The 14,651-nt window shown below is 43.0% G+C and overlaps 1 long non-coding RNA gene across 1 annotated transcript; it reads left to right on the top strand.

Moving 5' to 3' along the window:
* Nucleotides 1-379: 379 nt before the first annotated feature.
* LOC146500891 (uncharacterized) lies at nucleotides 380-14,651 on the top strand. Its single transcript, XR_014869817.1, has 3 exons — nucleotides 380-3,127; nucleotides 13,285-13,398; nucleotides 13,687-14,651. It is a non-coding gene; the product is annotated as an uncharacterized LOC146500891 (long non-coding RNA).

Below are 14,651 nucleotides of genomic sequence, written 5' to 3'. Positions count from 1 at the left end.
GCGGCGGGGCTGGAAGGCGATGTCCGGGTAGAAGTATAGAGCCACAGGTGGAGAGACAGCCAGGCAAAAACTGAGCCGCAAAAGATCCGTAGCAGAATACTGGAGAAGAGCTGTCGCCGGGTGATAAATGATGGATAAAAAAACCCAGGTGAGCACGAGCCACACCAACACCCTGGGGATCCGCATCTTAATCAGGGCCGAGCACTGAACAGGACCGAACAACCAGCTGACAGCTGCAGCGCAAGCAATAGAAGCCCGCAGATATTGCAAAAACAAGTCAAAACAGGGTCGCGCCTTAGATACTTGATTTAAATTGTCGTCAGCAACTTAAAAAATATAGTAATAGTAGATAATAAAAATAACCAGTGAGCAGCGACAGCCAAACACGCCAGCGTTCACTCGACCGGAAGCTCGAGTTGGTTGTCCTGCTCGGTTGTCCTTCTCTCCTGGATCGGCTGGAGCTTTCTTTAGGTGCCTTTCCAGCTTTGACAAAAGTCCAGCTGGGATGACCACATTTACTCAGGGCCTTCTTGATGTGCTGTTCTTCTGCCTCCCTGGCCACTGTGTCAGTGGGGATGGTTTTCGCTCTGTGTTGTAGCATCCTAATGACACCCAGTTTGTGCTCCAGTGGATGATGAGAGTCAAACCTTAAATACTGATCTGTATGCGTAGGTTTACGGTACACGTCAGCTTTTAGATGTCCCCCATTACTGATGGAAATCTCACAGTCTAAGAAGGCTAACCTGCCACTCTTCATATCCTCCCTGGTGAATTTGATGTGTTGGTCCACTGAGTTGATGTGATCCGTGAAATGTGGTATGTCCTGAGATTTGATTTTCACCCAGGTGTCCTCCACATATCTGAACCAATGACTCGGTGGTGTTCCAGGGTAGGATAGCAAAGCCCTCTTTTCCACTTCTTCCATGTACAAATTGGCCACGATGGGTGAAACTGGGGAGCCCATGGCACACCCATGTTTCTGCTTGTAGAACTTACCCTTGTTTGTGAACTAGGGTGGAATGAAGACACAGCATCGACCAAGTGTGTTTGCTTTTGGAACTGAGAGTGGTCCTGTTGCTGAGGTTGGTGTCATCCTGTAATCTTACGGACTACCTCCAACGCTTCCGTGACTGGGATGCAAGTGAATAGAGCTGTAACGTTGTACGAGACCATGGTTTCATCTGCCTCCATAATGACATCTCTCACCTTCTCCACAAAATCCAGGGTGTTCTGGATGTGGTGTTCAGAGCTGCCCACCAGCGGGTTGAGGATCGAAGCCAGAAACTTGGAGATGTTATAGGTGACAGAGTTGATCATGCAGACGGTTGGTCTTAAAGGTGAACCCTGTTTATGTATTTTCGGTAAACCATGTTGACTCCCCTGGGTACAGCCTTTTGGTATGAGGTCCGGTCGATAGCCTTGTCTTGTTCTAACTGCTTCAGACGGTTTATCACCCACTTCCTGGGTCTTGTTTCAGGGGCTCATAAGTATTTTCATCACTGAGTAGTGACAAAATTTTCTCATGATAGTCTGTCTGGTTTAGCAATACTGTGCACCTACCCTTGACTGCTGGAAGGATGATAATGTTGTTGTCATTACTAAGTGATGTGAGTGCCTTCCTCTCCTCCATGGTGATGTTGGATGCTGGGGGCTTTGCATTGCTGAGACAGGCCGAAACTTTTGTCCGTAGTTGCTCTGCTTCCACGTCTGCAATGTTGTTGTTTTGAATCGCTGTTCTGTGGCTGTGATCAGTTCCACTAGCGGGATTTGTCTCGGCGTCACAGCAAAGTTCAACCCTTTAGCAAGGATGTTTTTCTCTGTTTGGGTGAGCTGTCTGTCAGACAAATTCTTCACCCACTTCTCCACATCCTCAGTGTCGCATCCTTGTCTCTTCTGGCCACTGAGGACACTCTCCGTATTTTGTGGTGGTTTCTTACAACAAGTAAGTCGAACTTCCTTTGTTGCCTGGTCTTAGACTTATTGTGCTGTGCTAGACGAGCCTTCTCAGTAAAGTCAAACACCTTTTTAAGTGTATTCTCATCTTTAAAGGCATTGTCAGTCTCTGTCAGTTCCGCTCCTCTTGAGATTTTAGCATGTCGATAGTAAAATTTGTTTGCCTCACCCGTTCATTAAGCAACTGATGCTGTGCCTTCTGGAGGATTTTTGTTGCCTGGAAGCCTTTAACTGAAGAGCTCATTTGCAGACTTGTAGGAGTAATCCTTGTTTTTTCGGCATCTGAGGCTGAATCTCAGGTGGTTCCTGTAGTCCGCCATCTTGAGCGCTGTTTGCTCATACTGACGTACAAGGTTTAGGCAGTCCTTGCCAAAGTAGGTTAAAACGTCTTGATGCATTCTCAATCCTCCAGGAAAGTAAATCTCCAAAAGTTAATTCTGTTAATCTGGGTTAACAGAATTTGTGGGAGTTTTGTGGGAGAAACGTTTCGTCACTCATCCATGTGACTTCAGTCTCAGCTGACTGCAGGTTTCCCCAAATCTTATAAACAGTACATTTGCATAATGACTAAAACCAGCCCACTGAAGGAACAATGGGCTGGGAGGTCAGTTCCTTAATAATAATTATGCAAATTCCCACAACGCTACGTTCAGATGAACAGAATTAACTTTTGGAGATTTACTTTCCTGGATGATTGAGAATGCATCAAGACGTTCCTATTGTCACGGCTGGGGGGACGGCAGTCGTGTGGAGGGTGAGAAAGGAGGATCCAATAGCAGACAATGGCGGAGGTGCAAGTGGGTTTTATTTACAGTGCACAAAACCAAGGTGTGGGCAGAACCGAACATAAACCTAAACTGGGAAAACTAATACAAAACGGAGGACATGGAGCGAGGAGCAGAGAGACACGAAGAAACATGGAATAATGTAGACTACACGGGAGGTTCACAGAGAAACACAGAATACCTAGAAACACAGACGACGCAACGAGAAGCACAGGCAGACACCAACTATAAATACACACACCAGGTAATCAGGAAATGGCACACAGGAGGGGACACAGCTGGAACTAATGGGCATAACGAGACAGATCTACAAAGTAAAACAGGAAACACACAGACTGTTTTACAACACAAAACTCGGGGACCTGTACAGAGCACAGAGGGAGACACAGGTAGGGAAAATAAACACTACAAACCCCAACAACCAATACAAAATCAGAATAAACTAGAAAATAATAATCACAAACTCAAAGCGCTGGGTCACCGACCCAGGACCATGACACCTATTTTCTATTTTTGTTTTATATTGTGTTCTTCAGTGTCCGCTGGCAACTTCAGATGTGTTTTTAATGAAGCCTCTCACTGTTTCTTCAGCGACCTCGCCAGCAGATGCTGTGATACCAGAAAACACAAAGTTATCTCTCATGCTGCTTTTCTTTTTTTTTTTTTAATTTTCTGTGATGTTTGGTCACATTCTCTGTAAGAGACGTGACCGACACCCGTAACGTGGCGTTTTCGTCGACCTAGCATCAAAGCTGGACAGTCGCGTGTCAGTTGACTCCAGGATGTCTGCAATGTCTTTGCTGGCAGGTGATGTTGCGCTAGGGGAGTCTGCTGGGTGACTTCTTTTTGATAATGGGGTGTCATTTTTTTGCCGGGGAAGATGCGCTCTGGGCCTTCTTCATAACTATATTCTTGAAGCACTGGTCGATGTAATCTTGGAGAGCATCTAAACTTTGCCCACTGTCCTCCAGTTTTGGAGATGATTAAGCAGATATTGTTAATTTTATGACAATTGATGACAATTGATTGGTATATTTGGTATAATGGAAGCTTGAAAAGATAAACGTTTGTTAAATTCTAAGCTATCATTTACTGTCTTTCCACCAAGTTTCCGGCCTGAATACCTTGCCAGAAACAGAGTCCTTTGTGTTGTGGAATTGGCTCTGTATCTTCTGTGCATGTGCACGCTTTGCTTTTCGGATGGCGCGAGAGAGGTTGGTTCTGGCTGTTCTGAGAGCTGTTTTATGTAGGCCCCACACACGTTGGTGTAAACTTTATCCAGGCAGTTCTCCCCTCTCGTTGGGAAGGTCACGTGTTGATGGAATTTGGGGAAAAATGTCTTGAGATTCCTGTGGTTGAAGTCGCCAGCTACGACAAAAAAGCCTTCCAGGTGTGCAGTCTGGAGCTCGTTGATAGCATGTGACAGTTCTGCTAGGGCCAAGTTAGCATTAGAATTTGGTGGGAGATACACTGTTATAACAAGTAGCGAAGAAAAGTCTCTTGGTAGGTAGAACGGGCAAAACTTAACAATTTAAGTGAGCAGTGGTGGCTCACTTCAGCCGAATTTGTTCACCACAGTTTTTTGATGTAGATGCACAAACCACCGCCCCGGCTCTTACCAGACAAGAAGGCTTCTCTGTCAGCTCGATAGCATGCTAGCCCAGTTAACTAGATAGCCGAGTCAGCAATGCCAGTGTTCAGCCATGTTTCCGTGAGGATGAAAACACGACAGTTCAATTCACGCTGGGTCGAATGCTGGAGCCACAGGTAATCCATTGTACTGTCTAGGGAGTGAACATTGGAGAGCACGATGGATAGAAGTTCTGGTCGGAATGGCTTAGCCTTTAGGCTAGCACTAGCACTGGCAGGCTTTCCTCGCTTTTGTTTACATGTGCAGCGCCTTAGTTTTGGCCAGCTGCGCCTCTGTGGGGGGGGTTCTGTCGGCAGATTAGTTGTGGAAATTGTGCTTTTTTTTTTCTTTTTTTTTTCCTTTTTTTTCCCCTTCCTGATTCTGAGCAGGAATTGTCTGTTGTAGGTAGGCGGTACCCATCGTACCTCGGTCGCCAAACAAAACGATGCACCGTAGAAAGAAAGATTGAATTTTGCCAGAGCGCTAGCAGCCGCTGCCTGCTCATGGTGCCGCCAAAAGTACAGTCATCTGTGGGTCATGGAGACGTAGAAGGGATTTGGGGAGGACACAAGGCTGGACAGGGTCTGGATATAAGTGGCAGAATTCCTCCATAACAGAGCAGTCCCGACCGGTGTGTATGCAAAAGATCTGTGAGAGGTTTTTAACTCGGTGTGCTTTGTTTTAGCGAACTGCCACCAGTACGTGTCCGGATTTTGGGTACAGAACACTTGCTTTGTCCTTCACTGATGGACTGGTCAAGTGCCCTTTTCCTTGCTGCACTGGTGGTGTAGTCGATTGCGTGGCCCGGGACTCCTTGCACTTTCTGCACATTTGAGAGCATTATCCAGAAAGAATGAACATCTGTAGGTGATGTTCCCTCGTAGACACACTGCAGTGTCAATTTTGTACAGGAGAGCTGCCACATGTACACATTTCTCTGCCACACCAGCCATGCATGTGCAATGGGCACTCTCAACCTCCCCATTAGATTTAAGGATAACCCAGGGCTAAAGAGGCTTTTGGCTGAGACGCATGGAGTGATTTACCTGAAACTGTCAATACAGAAAAACATGTTTTAGAGGATCTGTAAATCTGCAGTGATTTATAAATAGTGAATTGTCTTGACAGTAATAATAAAAGTAAAACGCAATATTCTTTGGTACATGGGGAAAAAAGAAATACTTCATTCTCAGAATTTATTTCAGATTTTTGTTTCATTTTTGTCCAGTACGATTAAAACGTACACTACTATTGTCACTGCTACGTTTTCTTAATTTGGACAAGAAATGTACTAATTAATTTCCATTGACCTTAGTACTTATTATTCCACGGTTTTCTAATGGGTATTTATGAAGACAATTTGTGAGACTGGTAAACTTACCTTTGAGACTACTCGGAACATCTCAAAGGTAAGTTTACCAAAAGACCGTCGTCTGTACAAGGTCCTGTACCCATCCGCCAGTAAACTGGACCTGGGCTTGTTGCAGGGATCTGAAGTTACTAAACACTTCATGAGTGTATGAACTCACACTTAGGACCATATAATTATAAATATGAGCATGATGAAAGTTGAGCAGCACACTAACGTCTTTAGTAGGGGTGCAACGATACTCGTATCGATATTGAACCGTTCGATACAGTGCTTTCGGTTCGGTACGCATATGTATCGAACAATACAACATTTTTAATTTATTTTATCAACTTTCCTTCTGACGGTGGATCTGCGCTCGACAGTGCAGCCTAGGCGGAGTAGTCGAAGCAGATTCACTGAGCGCAGGGCAAGCTAGCAAGACAGAAGTTAAGCTCGTTGCAACATGGCAAATTGAATCTCCCCCACCCTCATTCAGATCTGGCGTTTGGAACTATTTTGGTTTTCATGTGACGTATGACCCTGAAGGTAAGCGTGTCATGGACTAAAGTAAAACAGTATGTTGGATGTGCCAGCAATGCTCAATTACATGGGTGGGAACTAGTGTGTTAGCGCAGTTAGCTCGTTAACATGTTGGTCGTCCAGCCGGTAGCTCGTTAACGGAGATTTGCCGTGTTGTGGCGTTAACCTCATTTCAGATTAACGCTGACAGCACTAGTGGGAACACAACGAATATGACTGCACATTTACGCCGACATCATCCTAGTGCAAAGACAAGTGGAAGCAGACAAAAACAACAAGCACGCATGCTACAAACTTTACCCGAGTCGTTTAGACAGCCGTTAGCACATGATTCTCCTTATGGGGACCTGATATGTTTAATATGCTGCTGAGAATATAGCTCAGAAGAAGCGTATAGTATAGCTTTTATTTTGGAAAGAGACATTTCTCTGTAATAAACTCTCATTTCCAAAGATGAGTGATTCCTCAATCAGATACAGGGCTCGCAAAATCGCTAGCCCGACGTCCTGGGGCTAGCGATTTTTCCAGTCGGGCTGCCCTGCCCTGCCCGTCGGCCTATCGTAGGAAGGAAAAATATATGTCAATGCTTTTGCATTCTTTCGGAAATGTAGCTGGGTAATTATGTCATTGGCATCGGCGAGCCACTGTCAATATGTGACATATTGAAATCGCGTTTGAATTTGCGCTTGTTTTTTGCTTTCACTTTGCAATCGCGCAAACTGTGTATAGAGAGCGACTGCACTGATTGGTGAGTGATGATAACTTGCGCACCAATTCCTCTGACAACATCTTATCAATCGTTAGCTTACTATGCAAACATGACAAGTGAAATCTCCCGCAGCAAGCTTAAACATGTGAGAGGTTGATCGCGCAGAGAATCGCTGAGCGTTATGTGAGTGCGTGTGTAAAAGCAGCAGGATATATATTTTAGTTCTGCTGAGCCAAATAAGACAGGTCAGGGTGAAGAAGTGACAGCCAAAGAAAAGCTTACCACAAAACGGAAAAGTTATGACAAATCAGACTATAAGGCAAAAAGAAAGTGTAGCTTTATGGTTTCATGGACAAAAGAATTTCTGTGGCTGCAATATGACAAGCTAAATAACCAGGGCTGCACATAAGTGGTCCGCAGGTGCGCATTCGCTGTCAAAATAAAAAGAGCGCAAAAGATAAGAAGTTGCAACGCGTGTTTGCGTACATAAGATTTTCAGGAGGAGGACAGACATTTGTTTAGAACTCTTAAAGATGTCAAAGAAGCTCCTTTAAGCAATTACTGTGATGTTCCTCCACCTCCAAAGATATGTCAGAAGGAGTTCGAACCACAAAAGAAGCGCATATTCTCGGAAAAGTGGTTGCAGGAGGTGAGCTGGCTTCAAACAAATGATGAACGCACAGAGATGTGGTGCAGAATATGCCGTGAAAATTTAACAAATGACAAATTAAAAAGGCATGAACATTTCCTTTTGTATCAAAAAAATATCGAACCGTGACACCAAAGTATTGAACCGAACCGAACCGTGAATTTTGTGTATCGTTGCACCCCTAGTCTTTAGTCCACTCTGTATGCTCGTATGGGTCAAACCCTTTCCCTCCTTTGATTTTATTATAAAAAAAAATGTCCCCTTACTTTTTTTTTGTATGTTTGCTTTTTGGGTTTTTTTGCCTTTTCGTCAAGTCTGTCTTTGTACCGACCTGCTGTGTTCTCCTTTGTTTTATACATAACTTTTTTGGGGGCAAATAAAATTCAAGTAGGGATTAAAACAGCATTTCCAGCACCGGTAACCATCCATTCTGCGAAGAGATCTAAATTAAAGTCTAATACACTGTGCTCAAAAATGTTGATAAAATCACAAGGCACACACACCCTGAGGTGCAGATGACCAGTTGCTAAAAAAGGGGTCTGGCTTTCCACTATCACACACAGCCTGTATTGTAGTTGCTTGTTTTTTGTCTTCTTCCTGTTCTATACGGCGTAAATATTCCAGAAATGTGATGGGCTCATCATCGTTTTTTTAATGAAGCTTTTCACCATTGCGTTCACATCCTCTCCAGCAGATTCTGAGATATGAGAACCACAAGGTTATCTCTCATGCTACGGGCTTGCAGATCAATAGCAGTCCTTTTGTTTGTTTTGTTAAACTGTCAAGTCTCTTACCGAGAATGTGAGACAGAGTCCCATAGCGAGGCATTTTCAGCAGCGAGCGTTTCCAACTGCTGCTGCCTAAACTCCAGGGATTTTCTCAGGGATTTAAATTCCTGGTTTAAAATCTCCACCAGGGAAAACCTTGCATCAAAGCTGGACAATCGCTTATGGATTGACTCTAGGATGTCAGTAAAGTCTGTGCCGGGGAGTCTGCTGGGCGACTTTTCAATGTGCACCTCCCCTTGTCGGCTGGTAATGTGGTGATTTTATGGGCTTTGCTCAGGGATGTGAATGCCTTCTTTTCTTGTGTTGTGAGATTAGATAGAACTTTTCCACCGGAGAAGGTGACTGAAATCTTCAACCTGATTTGCTCTGCTTCTATTTTTGTTAATCCTTATAACAGTTCCCGTGGCTGTAGTGAGGTCCACTATGGGCAACTGTTGTAGAGAAATTACAAAATTGAGTCGTTTGGCTAGCACTTTCTTTTCAGGTTCAGTGAGATTCTTGTCTGAAAAGTTCTCACAACCAAGGACAGTTGGGAAAAATGGGTGAAGTATTGTGCCGGTATTGACTAGGGAGTTTTTATTAGCAAAGTATGGAATTTTCAGTGTTGTCTTTCTTTTCCTTTCGAATGTTGGGCTCACTAAGCCTTGTCCACAAACTTGAAAATAGGGGAGGGTAGAAGTGTTGAGTTCCTGTAGAGTCTGATTAATCCTGTTTTGGAGTGCATGTATAGTGAAATAGATCTGTTTTATCCTTTCACTTAGAAGTTGATTTTGTGCTCTCCATAACATCAACTCTGCTCTGGTGTTCCCTGACCATGGACACAAGGCGCAAACTCTTGGGACAAAGTCTGCTTTGTCTGCGTCTTAGGTTGAAGAGAAGGTTAGGGAGTATAAAAGGCAATCAAAAACTAGCAAATTATAGGAACCAACTGGAGAGTGTTCCTCTTATCCGAGAAGCTTCTTCTAATCTGGGACTCTCCACCAATTGCTCTTAGAACTGAAGAAGCTTCTCTGATGAGAGGTGAAATGTCTTCAAGAAACTTATAGTACAGAAGTGTCACAGTCCTGGGTCAGTGACGCAGCGTTTTCTGTTTTGTATTGTTAATCTTTGATTTCTTGATGTCTTTGTTTGTTCCTAGGTTTGGGTTCTGTGTCAGTATCGGGTCTGAGGTTTCTCTTTGTCAGTGTCGCGTCGTCTGTGTTGCATCCCTCATGTCAATGTAGTTCTGCCTCCTCACCTATGTCTGCTCCTGGGTCCACCTCTCTCTCTTTGTCCACTCTGAGTTTTGTGTCACGGTCTGCAGGCAGACAAACTACAATGACCTCGATCAGCGGTCCCTAAGCCCCAGTCCGTGAGTCTTTTGGTACCAGGCCGCGAGAGTTGAGGCTCAGGTGTGACATTTATGGTTTTCAGGTTTTTGTCAGTTTTTTATCGTTATTTTTCTTTTGTTTTTTTCATTAACTCTGTTTCCCTGGGCCTTTTCCCCGTGTGTTATGAATAAATATTATTATTATTATTAATTTTTTTTTTTTGGTACTGGTTTTATTTTGTATTTTTCCGTAACACCTTATAGGCCAGTCTGTGAAAATATTGTCAGACATAAACTGGTCGGTGTCGCTACAGAGGTTGGGGACTACTGACCTGGATGACTTCACCATCACATACATCCACTTTCTGTTTATTTTTCCTCATCTTGAAAGCTGTAGTTCAACAACCACAAGAGTCCTTCCCTTGTAACACTGTCCAGGAAGCAGTTTGAGGCTGAAATTGTCCCTTGGCCATTTCCATCTTCCTGGTCATTCTCCTCTAGTTGAGAAGAAAAGTGCTGAGGAGATCCCAACCAGTCACCCAGGTTCATCCAGCAGCCATCGTGCAAAAGCCATAGGGGGCTGCAGCGACAAGCTGGTAGGCTCCGCCAGAGCAGACCAATGCACCAGCAAGTGTGATGGGATGAGACAGGCCTCCACAGTTGGGGGGGGGGCTGAGATTGAGTTGAAGACCCGACCCACAGACACAACAGGCACACACAGAAACAAAAATGCATTCCCAAACTCATGCAAGCACACACAAATTTTTACCGTCTAACTGGTGCCTATTGAGACAGTTGTGCTTAGTTCACAGGACATAAATCCAGGAGCAGACAAATCATATGGATAGGTTAATGGTACATTATCAAATAATGGGCAGTTTAAAAAAACTAATGGATTAAGTAGACAGGCCATTCTTTATAATGAATAAAGAGCTCTCTGGATGTCAGAAGGGGGGGGGGGGTTTCCACACTTTGGACACCCTGGAATTGTTGTTAATGGCTTGTAACTGTAAGTAAATAATTGAATAACCTTGACTGAAGCAATCCATTACAACTCTTTTTTTCTTTTTCTTTTTTCTAAATTGTGCCTCACCACAAAGCGTCAGTGAAATTCTTAGTGGTCAGTTAATTGCAAATACATTCTCCGGCTTGTTGTTCTTCCTCCTTCAGCCCATGAAAAACATTTGGCTGTGCTGAGAGAGGAAAAAAGCAGATCGGCATTTTTGCTGTGAGACTGCTTATGTGGCAGGAAGCGTGTAAATGGTGCTTCACATTTGTCGCAGCAGTAGTGAGCGTGAGCAGCTGACAGGAATGAGAATGAACATCACTGTTTGCGGACATGAAATGAACGCACTCTCCAGCAGCTCAGTTATGTTAAGTCTGTTTTTCTGTAGCCGAACTTAAACATGGAGCTCTGTTTGCCTGACAGCATCAAGGCCAGTGGGAGTGGGCCAGCAGGGAGGAGGTAAATGAGCCCAGCATTCAAAAGAAGAGGGTGGACTCGTTTAGGATGTAATGAGCTTCAACCCAGCCTCCTGTCTCTGTGTTTTCATACAGACCTTATTTTGTTAACGTCACACCCTCATATGAGCTGACATTGAATATTTCCTTCCCTCCTCCACCGCTCCAGCTGGATCTGTCTGTAGCTTAATTCATCTCTCATGTTTCAGGTTTATTTTGCTTGGGTTAACTGCTGTTTACCCTCCTCTCGTGACGACTTGGAAGCACATGTTTGTGCTCTACAGGGTGCTTTTGGACTATAATTAGAGTAGCAGGTTTGAGGTAAACAAGTCTGAATTTAGGTCATATATTCCCAGTGTTATAGGTTAAGGTTAGTGGTGCTCCTTTACAACACAGATGCTTTGAAGTGAAAAGAGTTCTGAAATTCTCTGAATTTGGATCCTACTTAACAGTGTCTGTTATGTTTTTACTCCTCAAACAATATCTTTTTCTAAAGTGGGTTAAATGTGAAACACTCCCCAGTTGGAGTCACCTACAGCAGTTTCATCCCACATGCACATGTTAAGTCATCTACCTGCTGTCTTTAGACTTGGGGATAATTATTGTCTAGGAGTTGTAAACAGTCTCAGCTTCCCTCCTGTGTGCTCTAACAAAGAGCAAGAACTCAGTGTTATCTTTATTCTTTAAAATGTACAATGTTTGCACAGTTTGAGAATAAATGGAAACTTAATGTTTTCATTTGTGCTGCAAGGGCAGATAGACATGCAGAAATTCTCCAAGCTGTTTTGACAAAAATGGTGCAGAGGTAGAAGTGAATTTCTTGGCTGTAAACACAAGATGGAAACAGTCTCACTAAATGTGCATGAAAGAGTTTCTTTTAATGTCACAGCTTGCGTACACTCACCTCTGTAATTGTTCATGATGTGGTAAATGGACTCGTTCCTATATCTTGCTTTTCTACTCTACCTGAGCACTCAAAGCACTCGCTTTGTATGAATGGGGCATATTGTATAAACACTACTTTTTGTGTTCTAACATTTACATTTCAATGGATGCATCAGGGTAAGCATCTTAAGGACAAGATTTGACATGTAGACTGGACAAGCTTGGGATCGAACCACCAACTTTCCGATTAGATGACCTGCTCTGCTTTCTAAGCTACAGCAACTCCTTTATAGATTCAACCGAATGGCACAGATTCAAAAAGGTGCTGGGACCGTTCCTCAGACATTTTGTTTCATTTTGACATGATGGCATCTGCGTCACTGCAGATTCATCAGCTGCACATCATGATGTGACCCTGTTCCACCACATCCCAAAGGTGCGCTGTTGCACTGAGATCAGGTAATTGGAGGTCTTAAGGTTTGATATGATCTGAGCTTTATAACATAGAGCTTTATCCTGCTGGAGTCTGTAACCACAGTGTACTCATCTTCTGGTGGCTAAGGAATGGATGTGGTCAGCAGCAATAATCAGGTAAGCTGTGGTGTTTCGAATGATGATCACTGACACAAGGCAGTATGGGGTCAAAATTTGGCATAAACAGCATGAATCCAAATTTTAAAGGTCGCAGCAAAAATTGGGACTCTTCAGACCAGGCAATGCTTGTTTTTGTTTTTTATTGGGGGGTTTTCTGTTTTTGTTTTTGTTTTGTTTTTTAAATCGTCTGGCTAATTTTGGCGAGCCATTGTCACCTCAGTTTACCGTTATAGCTGCTGCCTTCCTAGCAGCTCAAAGCAGTCTGGCCAGTCTCCTCTGGCATCAACAAGATGTTTTCACCCAGAGAACTGAACATTTTCTTTTTCAGACCATTGTCTGTTCATAGCATTTCAGAAACCGCTGATCTGCTGGAATTTTCCCACACGATGTTACTTGGATTTACAGTGTCTGGCACCGCCAACAACTACCACCATGTTACATTCAACGTCACTTTGCTCTCGTCTCCTCACATTGCAAAATCTGCCATAAAATCCTTGAATATTTCTTTTTTTTTTTTTTCTTTCAAAAGGGTGCAAATGCATCAGAGTATGGACCACATGTAAGCGTAAAGGACATTGATTTGACGATCATTTTTGGCTGTTAAGCTTGTGTCATGGATTCTTTTTGCAGGAAATCTTTTTCATCAACGGTAAAAGTTGGAAAAAAATGTCTGAGGAGGGCTTAAGGGTTAAATGACCTTTCTTCCCCTACTGATGATAAGCTTAAAGTTCAGTGGCTTAAATGGTGAGTTATTGCCACGTGACTAGGTGACCAAGTGATTTGGGTGCCTAAAGTCAGTCACTTAGCAGGAATGCTTAAATGACAGTATCATTATATTTATAAATCTCTCTTAAACCAACCAACTCTTCAGAATGATAATGTTTAGGTAACATTGACCAAATATCACCAAAAGCAGCAGGTTTGTCATTGCAGAGAAGGAGGCTTATAATTTCTTCGTTTTTGGCATCTAAATCTGTTGTTTATTCATGCCAATTTTGATCTTGGTTCACCAAAAACTGTTCATTCTTTCAGAGACGATGGAGACCTCCCAGGATGGGAAAGAAAGAAGCTTCAAATTTAGGTCCTGCATTGACGCCGATCACACCAGGACATTTGATCTGAAGTTGCAGCCACAACCTCTGACTTCCTCACAGCACTTTTTCACACATGAAGAGAAATGTCAAATGTTTGCATTTTCAGAGGGAGCTGGGTGTTATTTTTCTTGGCAGGCTTGAGCTCAGCAGCTGGAGACTCGCAGTCAGGTCAGAGAGGCTGACAAGGTTGCTACACCACCCCCTGAGTCGAGACGTAAACTAAAACAGCTTTTTTTTTTCTTCTTCTTGTTAAATGGGGTGGCAAAGGAGAAAACAGGAGCCTATCAGGATAATCTTTGGTTTTGTAAATTCATAAGTATCAATTATAAATTGAGTGGGTCCACAACTGTAAGAATATGGCTGATACACTGAAGCACACAATTCAGTGTCATCTCTGCTTACCTTTATTCTAAACACAGCTCATGCCTCTGCTTTCAGCTACATTAGTGATCAGTGGGGGTTAGTTTAGTTGATTGCTTTTTATTTTTACCAGAAAATGCCCATTGAGATCAGTCTTTTTTTTTTCCTTTTCTTTCTTTTTTATAAAAAAGAGAGAGACCCAGACAAAGTTGCAATGTCTTCTTTTTGTTTTGAATATTCTTTAACTCAGTAAATTTTTTCCAAATTTTATAAACTCTGTTTAAAGAATTCAGAGGTCCAGATGCCCTTACCTTAAACAATGCAACCATGGGTACTAAATTATGGGTATGGACAAGTGCCATGCATGTTAGTTTTCTTTCTGTACATGTTAAAATAAATGGCCTGCTTTTTTTTTTTTTTTTTTTTTTTTTAAATGGTATAAGCTGAAAGTATTCCTTCTCTTTGTAATTTCACTGTCTGAAATCAAATGTATGCATTGACTCATACTCTCCTGGAAGAAATAAACGTGGTGTCCGATTAGTA

The sequence above is a fragment of the Neolamprologus multifasciatus genome, chromosome 16 (assembly GCF_963576455.1).
Source record: "Neolamprologus multifasciatus chromosome 16, fNeoMul1.2, whole genome shotgun sequence".
Taxonomy (NCBI): domain Eukaryota; kingdom Metazoa; phylum Chordata; class Actinopteri; order Cichliformes; family Cichlidae; genus Neolamprologus; species Neolamprologus multifasciatus.
This window is presented reverse-complemented; position numbering and strand designations above follow the sequence as displayed.